The sequence below is a fragment of the Dipodomys spectabilis genome, unplaced genomic scaffold (assembly GCF_019054845.1).
Source record: "Dipodomys spectabilis isolate Male_0828 unplaced genomic scaffold, ASM1905484v1 ptg000164l, whole genome shotgun sequence".
Taxonomy (NCBI): domain Eukaryota; kingdom Metazoa; phylum Chordata; class Mammalia; order Rodentia; family Heteromyidae; genus Dipodomys; species Dipodomys spectabilis.
In genome coordinates, this window is record NW_024870841.1 from 6201256 (window position 1) to 6215319 (window position 14064).

The following is a 14064-nucleotide window of genomic DNA, read 5'->3' on the forward strand; positions in this document are numbered from 1 at the left end:
AAGAATAATGTACCCAGCTAAACTCTCCTTCATAACCAAAGGTAAAATAAAAACCTTCCATAGTAAAGAAAAAGTGAAACCATATATCTCAAGCAAACATCCTACAAAAGGTATACAGATGACCTACACATAGAAAACCAACAATACCACAATAAAGTCCAAGGAATCACACTCAAACTGAGAATCCAAGAACCATAGGAAGAAGCCAGTTGCCACAGTCCCAAGAAGGTGGATAAAATGGCTGGACCTTCCAAATACCTCTCAGTCCTATCTCTCAATATAAACAAACAACTGTCCAATTAAAGGACATAGACTGTCTAGTTGGATTAATAGCCAGATCCTCCTATCTGCTGCATTCAGGAGTCACACCATGCCCATAAAAACAAACACAGTTTGAAAGTGAAAGGTAAGAACAAAATCAATCAAGCAAATCGCCTCTAAACAATCAGGAGTTGCAATCCTAATATCAGATAAAATAGACTTCAAATGAAAATTAGTGAGAAGAGATAAATAAGGAAGCTACATACTAATTAAGGAATCTGTCCTTAAGGAGGATATTACAATTCTATATTTCTATTTGCCAAACACTGGAGCACTGAAATTTATACAAGAAACACGATGTTCCTTCAAACCTTACATAGATCCAAAGACATTAGTTGCTGGAGAGTTTAACACACCACTATCCCCACTAGCTAGATCAACTCTGCAAAAACTAAACAGAAAATCCGCAGATCTAAACAACTGTACAGATCAACTAGATTTAACAGACTTCTAACGAATATGTCATCCAGCAGCATCAAAATACACGTTTGTCTCAACAGCACATGGAACATTTTCCAAAATATACCACATTTTAGGTCACAAAACAATTTTGTCCAAATTAAGAAACATTGAAGTTATATCTTGCATTCTCTCACACCACAAGGAAATAAAGTTCGAACTCAAGAGAAAAAGCCAACAAAGAAAGTCTTGTATCATATAGAGCCTGAACAACACACTGCTGAATCACGAGTGGGTCATACAAGAGATTAGAAAGAAATTCAACTGTTCATGATATTCAGTAAAAATGAACATATAAATAACCAGTTCCTCTGGGACAGAGCAAAGGCAGTATTCAGAGGCAAGTTTATCGCTCTGATTTCCTACATCAACAAATTGGAGAGAACTGAAACCAACAATTTAATGAGACATCTAAACTTCCTTGAAAAAGAGCAGCAAAATAAACCCCAATCCATTACCCGGAAAGAAATAATTGAAAATCAATCAGAATTACATGAACTAGAATTTTAAAAAATAGACAGAAAGAATCAACAAAACCAAGATTTGGTTCTTTAGAAAAATAAACAAAATTGATAGACCTTCAGGAAATCTTATCAGAAAAAGAAGAGAACACCACGAAATAATTAAACTCAGAGATGACAATGGAAACATCACCACAGAAACAATCAAAATTCAGAAAATTATAAGGGAATCTTCTCAAAGCTTTATGCTAATAAGTTTGAGAACTTGGCAGAAATGGACCTTTTTCTAGGAAATATTGACATGCCAAAACTAAACCAAGATGAGTTAAACCATCTTAGCAAGCCCATATCAAGCATTCAAATAGAAACAGCAATAAGAGACCTTCCAGCTAAGAAAAGTCCAGGATCAGATGTTTTTACAGCAGAATTCTACAAGCCCTCCAAAGCAGAGCTCACACCAATACTCCTCCAACTCTTCAATGAAATTGAAAGAGAAAGTTCACTACCAAACACATTCTATGAAGCCATCATAACCCTCATCCCAAAACTAGGCAGGGACTCATCAAAGAAAAAGAAATATAGACCCATTTCTTTGATGAATATTGATGCAAAACTTCTCAACAAAATTTTGGCCAATCGACTTTAACAACTCATCCAAAAATCTTACACCACAATCAAACAGAATTCATATCAGGGATGCAAAGCTGGTCATCTTTGCAGATGACGTCATTTTGTATTTAAACACTCCCAGGGTCTCCACTCCCATATTATTCAAGGTGATTCAAAACGTTGGTAAATGGCAAGATATAACATTAACCCTCAAAAATCAATGGCTTTTCTGTATGCCAACAATGAGAAAAGCATGACTGAAATTTGGAAACTCTATTCTTAATGGTTCAACAAAAAATAAAATACCTAGGAATCAAAGAAATGAACCAAAGACCTCTATGATGAAAACTTTAAAAACCGGAAAAAGGAAATCAATAGAATTTAGAAAGTGGCAAAACCTCCCATGCACCTGCATTGGAAGAACCACCACCGTGAAAATGGCAATACTTCTCGAGGCTTTCTACAAATTCAGCATGACACTTATCAATATTGCAACCTCATTCTGCAAGGAAATAGAAGAGGCAACCCTAAAATAAATATGGAACAATAAAAGATGCTGAATAGCAAAAACGATCCTCAACATAAAGAACTATGCTGGAAGAATATCAAAACCAAATTTCAAACTCTACTACAAAGCCATACTCATGAAAATAGCTTATTACTGGCACAAGAACAGACCTCAGGACCAATGAAATAGACTTGAAAACATAGAAATGAACCTACAGACCTACAGCCATCTCATCTTTGATAAGGGAGCTAAATAAAGAGAGTAGAAGTAAGACAGCCTCTTCAGTAAATGGTGCTGGCAAAATTTGTTAACTACTTTTAGAAAACTAAAGCTAAATCCGTATATATCACCCTGCACCAGAATCAAATCCAAATGGATCAAAGACCTCGGAGTTAAACAGACACTCTGAAAGCATTACAGATTGGAATAGGAGAAACCCTAGGTCTACTTGGCAAAGTCTGAAAATTTCTTAATAGTGAAACAGAAACACAGCAAATCAAATAAAGTTTGGCCAAATGGGATTGTATGAAATTACAGAGGTTCTGCATGCAAGGGACATAGCTTACAAGATCAATAGAAAGCCCACGGACTGGGAGAAGATCTTCACTGACCATACAATGGACAAGAGTCTCATTTGTAAAATATATCTGGAACTAAAAAATTAAATACCCCAACAACAAATCTTCAAGGAACCAACTGTCCAATAAATAAGTTGCTAAAGACTTAAAGAGAAGCTTCTCTGCAGAGGAAAGAAGGATGGTCAATAGACACATGAAGAAATGCTCAACCTTCCTACCCATAAAAGAAATGCAAATCAAAACAACATGGAGATACCACCTCACCCCAGTTAGAATGGCTATAATCAACAACTCTAATATCAACAGATGCTGGAGAGGATGTGGAGAGAAGGAAACATTACTGCATTTTTGGTGGAAGTGTAAATTTGTTCAACCACTTTCGAAGGTAGTATGAAGGTTCCTAAAAGACTCCACATAGAGCTTCCCTAGGACCCAGCAATCCCTCTTTTGGGCATTTACCCAAATGATCACTAACAAGACTCTATTAAAGCTACCAGCACAACTATGTTTATCCCAGCATTATATACCATAGCTAAGATATGGAATCATCCCAGATGCCCCTCAGTGGATGAATGGGTCAAGAAAATGTGGTGTATAAACACAATGGTTTTGTATGCCTCCATTAGAAAGAATGACATTTCCCCATTTGTTAGGAAATGTAAAGACTTGGAAAATAGTATGTTAAGTGAAGTAAGTCAGGCCCAGAGAAACATAGGTCCATTGGTTTCGCTAGTATATGTTTCAGACAAGCAGAAAAGTTCAGATAAGTTGATGTTAGGTGAAATGAACCCCAAAATAAGCATTAAAATATTTTTTTATTTCATGTAATTGTTTCTAACATATTTATAAGATGATTTCTTTGCCGCTTTGTATGTCTATCCCCTCCGTATAACCCTTCTTCTCACTATATTTGATTTTTGTATAATTTGTAGAGGGGAAGGGAAAAAAAAACAAATCATTTGAATAGGGACATATCTGGACCTTTTGCATCTATGAGAGGTACAAGTCATTGTGCAAAATTGAACTTTATTTTCTTCATTGGTTTGGGGTGTGGGTGGTGTGTCAGGGGGTGTCTCTGGGGATTAGCAGGGTAGATAGGAAGGGGAAACAAATGAGGAGGCAACTATGTTTAATAAGAAATGTAGTCATTACATTTGCCATGTAATTTGTAACCCTGACCCATTGGAATAAAGATATTCACAAAACACTATATGGAAAATAAATTTTGTAGCTTTGGGGTAGAGGAAGAGTTGTGAAGGTGGATGTAGTAAAAGATAGAAGAAAAAAGGAAATAAGGGATAATAGTGCTTGACAAGAAATGCACCATTACTGACATGAATATAGTTTTTTTATAAAGCATCTTTTGAAGAAAATGATTTTAAATACAAGGCAAAAAAATAGCGACAGAAAACAAAAAAACAAATTGATTATGGATTTCAAATGCCCTACTATCTGTATGAGGTTGAAGTAGCTTTATCACATGTGACTATCATTGCATTTTGAGATTTTTGTTCTTTTTAAGTTCCCCAACGAAATTAGCATTTCCTGAAGGACACTGAAAATATGAGCAGGAAGTAAATTTGATATAAATATACTCTTTGACATTATACTGTATTACTTACTGAATGCTAAGTTGACCAAACTGTGTTAAAGAATGATGATTTTTTTTATATTCTCAAGGGTGGAATTTGATTTATGAAGAAAAGTGAAAAGCAATTAATTCAAAAATAATGTTAACTTCACCTGTATTAATATTCAGAATGACTTAATCCCATGAATACTTCCTGTCGAATACAGTCTGATTTGAAATACAAAACAAATGTTATGAATTGAGACGATTATATTGTTGTTTGGAAACAAAAGTGGCCTAAGACAAAAAGAAAAAAAATAAAAACAATAATAATACTAACAACAACAATACAGTTTTATTAGAGTGTAATATTCATCCAAAATTGGTATAGCTTATCATCTTTAATATAAGCAGTAATTCATTGAAGTGACAATAAAATGAAAGAAAGTAACTGAGATATAGTGTTAAAATTGTGATTCATACTTGGCTGAAGAACTTCTCAGGAACTTTGTTTTATATACCATTCTTTTTTGGTGTGTGTGGGTGGAAGTTAAACTTGCCCATAGTTGTTTTGGGCTGTAAAATATATTCTAAAATTTGTGAATTTCACCACATAGTATAAATATATATATATATTGCAAGGTTCAATAGAGGTTTTCACAAATCACCTTATTAAAATATTTGATATGTGTTCTATTTGTAGCTCATATTTTACTATGAGTAATTACTGCAATCTAAAGTGATCATACAACTTTCACCATTTACTCAGTGATCACCTGTGATAGAATAATTCTGTCAAAACCCTGGAAGTGGGACTGGGAAGGTGGCTCAGTGGTAGAGTGCTTGCCTTGCATGCATGAGGCCCTGGGTTCAATTCCTCAGCACCACATAAGCTAGCCTTGAGCTGAAGAGCTGAAGGACAGCGTTCAGGCCCAGAGTTCAGGCCCCACGACCGGACCTCCCTCCCCCCAAAAAAAACCCTGGATGTTTATTCATTTTAAAACTTGTGTTGAAAGTTATTGTTCCATTATCAGTGTGCATTGAGAGTGGAGCATACATATGCATATGAAATTTCTGTACAACTTCAAATTTTTTAATGGGTAATTTGGTAAAGAACAATACATAAATGGAAGAATACTATTCACTGTTAACAAAACCATATTTTTATAGTGTAAAAGACCTTACTATAAATTCTGTAATCAGGAAATAACTGATAAGGATATTCATAGAGATTGTTATAGATAGAACAATTCTAAAAATAACAGTTGTTTAATTAGCCTAAAATCATTTTTTCCTCTGTTCATTTTGTATATGCAAAAAGAAGCTAATTGCAAAATTAGAATTCAAATAACTGATGTATATATATATATATATATATGTGTATATTGTTATAAAATCTGTACTAAAGTGTGAAGATGTGATATGTAACACTAGTGTTTCCATCAATTCTATTATTTACATCGATTCTTTCTTTCTTATTTAAATTTTATTGTCATACTGACCTAAGTTGTGGTATAGTTACACAAGTAATGAGTCCAATCCTTATTGAAATTGTTACCCCCTTTCTAATTTTTCTATCTCTTTCCCATTAACCCCTAATGTTGTACCGATCCTATCCAACACATTGTTTTGTGAGTATTGCTGTTACACAGAATCCCACGTTTTTATTTGTCATACAATGTTATTTTCACACTAGTCATTGCATAAGTTCAATGTTTTAGATCTAACTTTTCACACTAGTATCATGGTGAACACACAAGCCTCCACAGAATTTTATAAACCATTTGGAAATACATCATATTGATAAAACCGTGTGTATTCTCAGGAATTACAGACTTTAAAAAATCAGGATGTGATAATAGGGAGAGATATAGAACGGTGTAGAATTAGTTTTATTTTCATAAATATATTAATATCTGTCGATGTGAGTATTGCAATTGGACAGTGAAACATTAGGAGTTTCTAAAGACTGGCTCTTGTTAAAAATTGTTTTTAATTTACCTGTATCATCAGAACTTTGGTGAAAGGGAATATCAATATGTGTAAGCTCTCTATGTGTTAGAGAAATTAATAGTTATTCTAATTGCATGTTAAGAAGTGAGGAGTATAGGTAGAAGTCATGCCAATAATGATTTACTTTAAACTTTATGGCAAGGTGCCAAATTGCATATTTGTACATTTGTGTTGATCACATTAAAATAATGGGATCATTCATGCTTCCCAAATTAATGTAACAAAAATTTTGTTTTTACCACCAAGGAGGCATAAGTTGAAACAAGATTGCACCATGTCCAACCAAATGCTTCAGATATATGCATGAGAGAATTACATGAAGAAACTGACACATAGAAAGGTTTGAATATACGAGGCTCGGAAGTTGGCTCAGTGGTAGAGCGCTTTCCTTGCATGCCTGAGGCTCCGGGTTCGATTCCTCAGCATCACATAAACAAAAACAAAAAAGCTGGAGTTGTCACTGTGGTTCAAATGGTCGAGCACTAGCCTTGAGCTGCAGAACTGAGGGACAGGACACAGGGCCAGAGTTCAAGCCCCACGACTAGACCCCACACCCCATCAAAAAAGAAAGAATTGAATATATACACATTAACACAGTAAACAACTTGTCAGCAATTTTCCTTTGTACGACATTTCTTTGAAGGGGTGGGGCATGTGTGTTGGGTGGGGCAACAGACTGTGGAATATTTTCTAAAATTTGTGATTTCACAAATTTCACGAGGCAGTATAATGTTATGTATTTCTAGGTCCGACAGGGAAAAAAACCCACAATCTTAAAATACTCAGCATATGTTTTTTTTTTTATGTTTTATTGTAAAGTTGCTGTACAGAGTAATTCCATTTACATGAATTAGGCAATGAGAACAGTACTTTTTGACCAATTTTACACTTTCACTTGTTGATAGCCCACTATCCCTTCCCAACTCATCTTCTTCACTCCTCCTCATATCCCATCCGAAGTTGTAATGTTCATTTCTAATATACTGCCTTGTGGGTATCCTGCTTGCAATGTATCCTTATTTCAGGGATTTATTACACCCTTTCCCTTCCCAGATCAGACAAATATATATACAAGATGCATGGTACCAAAATTGAGTACAGTGTCAACAGGGAATATGCCATAGGAAACAACAATAAAATAAAATCACGGTGTATATTTAAAACAATAACTATAAAGAGAGATCTCTTGTCTTCATATATTGGAATTCATTTCAATTAGCATTATTTTATATGATCATATATACATCACTTTTGATCTTTTCAGTTCATCTAACAAGATTATCTTATATGTATATTATTATTGCAAATAAGGGAAATCATGGGACCTAAATTCTTTGGGACTGTGCTACACAACTTAATATTATTTTCCCAAGTTATTCCATTTCCTAACTAAAGGGACAGTGCCATGATTTCTGTTGGAAGCATAGAATTGCTATCTCTATACATATGTACATACAAATGTTTATATTTACTATATTTTTGATACACTTATCTAACTCATTTATTGAGGGTCATTGGGGTTGGTTCTATATCTTAGTTATTGTGAATATTGCTGCAATAAATATTGCTGTGCTGGTAGCTTTACGAAGGCCCTGTTAGTGATCATGTAGTTAAATGTCCAAAATTAGGATTGCTGAATCATACCAGAGCTGTATGCATAATCTTTTAAGGAACATGTATACTGATTTTCAGAATGTTTGAACAAGTTTATTCTCTCACAAACAGTGTGGTAGGGTTCCTTTGGAGCCACATCTCCAGCCCAAGCATCTGTCATTATTAGACTATTTATTATAGCCATTCTAATTTGTAAAAAGTGGAATGTTAATACTGTTTTGATTTACAGTTCTTTTATGGCCAGAGAAGTTAAGCATATCTTCAAGTGTCTATTGACTATTCTCATTTGCTCTTCACAGAAGTAATTGCATTTTAGCATTAAAGTGTTTATGAAGACCAATTGTGTGAATCCCTGAAAATAAGAAGTGTACCCATTCAGAGAATTGTTCAGATTTATTGCATAATAAATATAAAACTTTTCTGATCTTACTCATCATCAATTTATATATTAAAACTTAGTTTTGCAAAGGAGAAATTTTTCAAACCAACAGTACCTTTTGGACTGGATTATCTTTTCCAAAGGAATAGGACAAAAAAAATTTATATAATTTCTGTGAAAAATAACTTAACACACATTCTGCAATCTGGAAATAACTAACAAGGGTAATCATAAGGGTTGTTATGGATAACAGAATTTGTAAATAGCGCTTGACTAATTACACTAAAAGTCTTTTCTGACAGATTGTCATTTAGTGGTCTAGACATTCTATTTAAGATATATGATTAATAAGAAGAGATTATCACCACATGTATGATTTTATGCAAGTATTTAGTCAAAGTTCAATCCAAATTATTGCTGCATTTAGGAAGGAAGAAGTTCGCTTTTTAGTCATTTTATATTTTCTTTTTCATTTCAAGTAAGTAAATGAGTTCCAAATGAAAACGGTATTTCTGTTGCCTGTTGTGACAGTACTTGATTGTGTCCACAAATTTTGGAACTAATATATTCTCAATCATAATTACTGGGAGAGATACAGATATTCACTTTAGGTGCAAGATGAGATTTGAGTTCAGGACCTAGGACAGCATATTTTACTTTGAGCCAGTTATAAGTAAGTATATTGAAGACACTAATCTATTGCCATAAAACAATTAATGAATTAGACAAAAAATTACATCAATGGTTGTGCAGCCTCAAGGAGAAAGTAATTATGCCACTTTTTGACATGTTTTGTTCACGTCAGTTCAATTGCCATAATTCATGTAAAAGGATAGATAGAATTTTAAATATTTGCACTTAAAAGGAAGAAAGGATTGAACAAATTATTTGTTGTATAAACATGACAAAAAAGGTGTCAACATTGAAGATAGATTTATGCCTGATAGAGTGCAAAACTGAAGGAGCTCCAGTTACTAAACTAAGTCATTCTAAGAGAAAAGACAATGCCAAGTTACCAATTAATGTTGACTACACCATCAGAGAGATAATACATCTAGCATAGTAATGGACTAAAAGGTCGACGTTATTGTAGGACTTGTGCTACAAATGAAGCTTACCTAAACTTCCTAATTAGACTTTGGTTCCATCAAATTAGAATATGCTTATTGGTTTGATTCCATGGGACACATTCAAGAATATTTTGAGGACACACAGCTAAACTGACAGAAAGATCGGGTTGATTCTATGCAACCAATGTCTCATAAAGAAAAAAAAAAAATACTTGAGCATTTTATATTCTGATGATGAATGAACCTTGTAGAATATTTCTAGATTATGGATAACAGCATTAAAGAATTGAAAATTACCACAATGTTGTCAATAACCCATTGTGGCCCAGTAGACTTATAAATATAAAGATTCCTTTACCAGTTAAATGCCATTTACTGAAAATATACCATGGTCTTGGAACTTGGTTAACAGCTAGTAAATATGACTTAACAAGTCCTTATGAAAAATTTAAAATAAAAATATGAGGAAATTGGGGAAATATTGAGGCTCATATTGCAAGATTTCATCTTCAGTTGCATAGGTTGAAAATATCTTAACAAGTATGTAGTTGTTATGTAGTTGTTTAGAGCTATAATAAATACAGTAAAGTTTAGGTCAATTAATTTTTCAAAAGCCAAACCACTAAATTTTAGAGAAATGAAGGAAAATGTATGTTATTTAGAGCTAAGAGAGAAGTGAAGAAAATAAACTAGTACATGGTACAAACTGAACCTATCATATATGTGAGAATATAAAGAAGTTTCACCAAGGAGAGCAAACATCTTACCCTCTGAACAAAGAAGCCTATATTAAGAAGGTGTGTCAACTGGTGTTGTCCCTTGCTTCCAGTGTGCCTACGGGATGGGGAATCTATGTATTCTATTATTTATATAACCATAATTTCTATTTTTTTATTTTGAAAATACCAGACGGAGGGTTTACAATTATATTGTCACGTTAATAAGTACATTTCTTATCAAGCATTTTTGCCTCCTTTCTTTCCCATTCCCATCCCTTCCAATCTCTGCCCCCATAAACATAATTTATTTGTCAAGGTTACTCAGTTTATTGAACACCACCCCACATTATGGCATGTGAATGTCTCCCAGAAAGAACTAATTTCAAAAGCAAAGATACCACAGTACTCCCTAACTTTTCCCTTTTAGACTTCCTGAGAATTGTGCTGTGGTTCAGTAGAATTGAACTCTGGGTGGAATTCTTACCCTTTTTAACTCACATATAAAAATATCTACTGCTTATATTTATTTGCCCTTGCCTACCCATCATCTAGGTTCGATTGGTACCCTCGTTTGATGTGAACTTTTCATTCTTTTGATACCAGTGTTCATATAAATAGAAATCATAAATCTTGACATTATATATTAGGTTTCAATCAGGGTGATTCTAGGGCAGTAGAAGAACCTTCCTCAAATGACCTTTCGATATTCACGACTGCCCATTGAATAAAAGCTCTCATACGAAGAAGCCTTTACCACTAGCATGTCATTTATCCAAATCTTACCATACCAACAGGCATTACTTCAGAGTTTGTTAAGGAGGTTGTGATGGATGAATGTGGAGATATTGAGAGATTGTAAAGCTTGTGAATTAGTAAGTTTTTCCTGAGGTCGTGAGTAAAAATACATGCTTACAAGAAATTATCTTCAAAAACAGAATATTAGTTCAAAAATATTTTACTGTGTACAAAGCAAACTGTCAGTAGAAAGTGTGTCTAACCTAATAAAAATAGGCAAATGATACCATACTTTTAGAGGTAAATCTGTTCTTTTAATGCAATCGTTAAAAAAGAAAATCACTGGCTTCGAAAACAATCTTATTTCCATGAATGAATCCCAATCAATAAAAAGGAAGAAATTTCTACATGACTTTTTGCTCTATGGATTTCTGAAAATTTTCATTTCCCTTTCTAACTGATACCTGGGTTTTCTCTTCAGGTGGAAGCAACATGAAAGTTGGAAGGAAAACTTCCATGAAAGTCTTCTCTTTGGAAATGATGCAAAATTACTTCAATGTTTTTTAAATACTTCAGCATGATTTTAAATTTTCTATTTGGTATTATATTTTCAAAGTAAGAAGAGCCAAGTGTTGGTGGCTGGTGGCGTTTGTCTGTAATCCTGGCTACTCAGGAGGCTGATATCTGAGGATTGTGATTCAAAGCCAGCCTGAGCAGGAAAGTACATGGGAGTCTTATGTCCAAATGACCCCTCAAACCAAATAACCGAAATTGGCCCTGTGACTGAACTGGCAAAGCTCAGGCTTTGACCTGAAGAGGAAAGGGACAGCCTGCAAACCCAGAATACAAACCCTATGACAGGCATGTTATGAATAAAAATAGCAAGAGCAAAGCATTCACCATAACCCTCTGTAACATTGAAAGTCTACAAACCTTGTATTAGGCATAAATGCTTCAACATACTCACTGGCTTATGATGAGAAGCTATTTCATGAAGGCATTATATAGTTGTGCCAAGTTAGAGTTCAAAACCAATCAATTCAAAATTTTCCTTCAAAAATTTCCAAAGACATATCACAGATTTGTTTCCCTATGAAGGAGAATATGTGAGATCAATGTCCTTTGCCTACATATACCTAGATTCTTACCAGTTTGCTATATATTATCAAGAGACTTCCATGAATGACTTACTGACAAGAGATATATACTATAGCACAAAGAAATTTTTGTGAATATTGAGACTTGCAGATGGACTAGGGAAATCTCTCTCTTCTGAAAATACTACTTACCCATTACTTAGCAGGCCTAGGTTGCTCAAAGAAAAAAGGAAACTGAGGAAAAGTTTATTTCTAATTGTAAGTGGACCCATCAAAAAAGGTACATTTGCCTGCGAATAATATCTTCCATATTATTTATTATTTCTGCAGAACATAATAAAATATAAGAAAAATATAGTGATTTTTTATCCCTCATATAAATTTCCTATCAACTTCTATGTTCCAAACAGAAGAATAGGTAGGAAAATTTTATGGGTTTTATAAATCAAATAATTTTGCAATGTATTTTTCAAACTAGAAGAGGCTAATATATCTCAATATTTTTCATGTGTTACCTAATTTGCAGAAGAGTTCTGTGACTTTTTCACAAAGCCTGTGGCATGGCAAAAAATAGTATATTTCATGTATCCCTCAAATATCAGCCAATAATTATGAGTTTGGGAGGTATTTATACACATTAGGAAGACACCATACTTTTGCAGAGAATCTGCCATTTATAAGGCAAGAACACATGCATCATTTCAGAATTTCCCGTTATATTTCTGAAATGTTCAAAGAAGATAAAGCTGTAATTTTTGACTATAATTTATGACACTTCGTAAAACCATATCCAATGAATCTAATGTTGTTTACAACTTGTGTGTAATTTGCCACACATATTTAAGTCACGAAATGTCATTGTATAGCTGATTTTGCATTCCTTGTCTACGACATTCCTACTCTAAATAAAATAGCTTTTGCAGGATATTTTACAAAAATACGCTTTGCAAAAAATACATTAGAGGTCTTGATTCCAATTTAATCAGTAGAGTTGAAGTATTTGACCACAGAAAAGGAAGTTTCACAAGTGAGAATCTTGCTCATATTTAGGATAGGTATGGAAAGATGAGGGTTTCTAATTTTGGACATATTTGGGCACCAAGATTTCTCCTATTTTATAATTTTATTCATTGTGAAGAATTCGACATAAATATCTGAAAAAATGATTTCAACATTGCTTCATAAATGATGGCTTGGAACCTGGAGACTGAGGAAAACCTGTGTCTTTTGACTGATGTAGGTATGTAAAGAAAAGAGAACTATATCCACAGGTCAGTATACGTACGACAAACCCGTCAACATAATATCATTGTGAAAAACATACTTTCAGAGAGGTTATTTATGAATTGTCTTCTTATTAATAGAATCTTATTATCAATGTGATGCATAGAGGTATTAGTTACTTATGAAAGGCCGTGAGTAAATTTCTGGTCATATGTTCTTACCCACTCCTCATTTCCTCATAATTTTTTCTTCTGCCTCAAATCTCCATCCCCTCCCATAAGTATAAAGTTTATTACAAGAGGTTGTTTTGTGAGGATTGCAATTGCATTGGTTGAATCTTGGTTCTTTGTCTGAGATATTGTTATTCCTTTCCCTTCCCTAACTTAGATTAATGTACATATAATATACCAGATAAGAAAAGCAAATACAGTGACAACCCTAGATAAGCCATGTGAAAATAAAGGAAAAACACAAGGAAGAGCTTCACATAGTATACTTTAAAAAGAATCATCAAGTAGATACCTATTGTTTCTAGATCTTTGAGTTCTTTTGCTTAGCCCATTCTTCCCTATATATATGATATATATACATATATGTGTATGTGTATATGTATACATATATATGCACACATATATACATATATACATACATATGTACATATGTATACATATGTGTACATATATGTATATACACATGTCATATATATG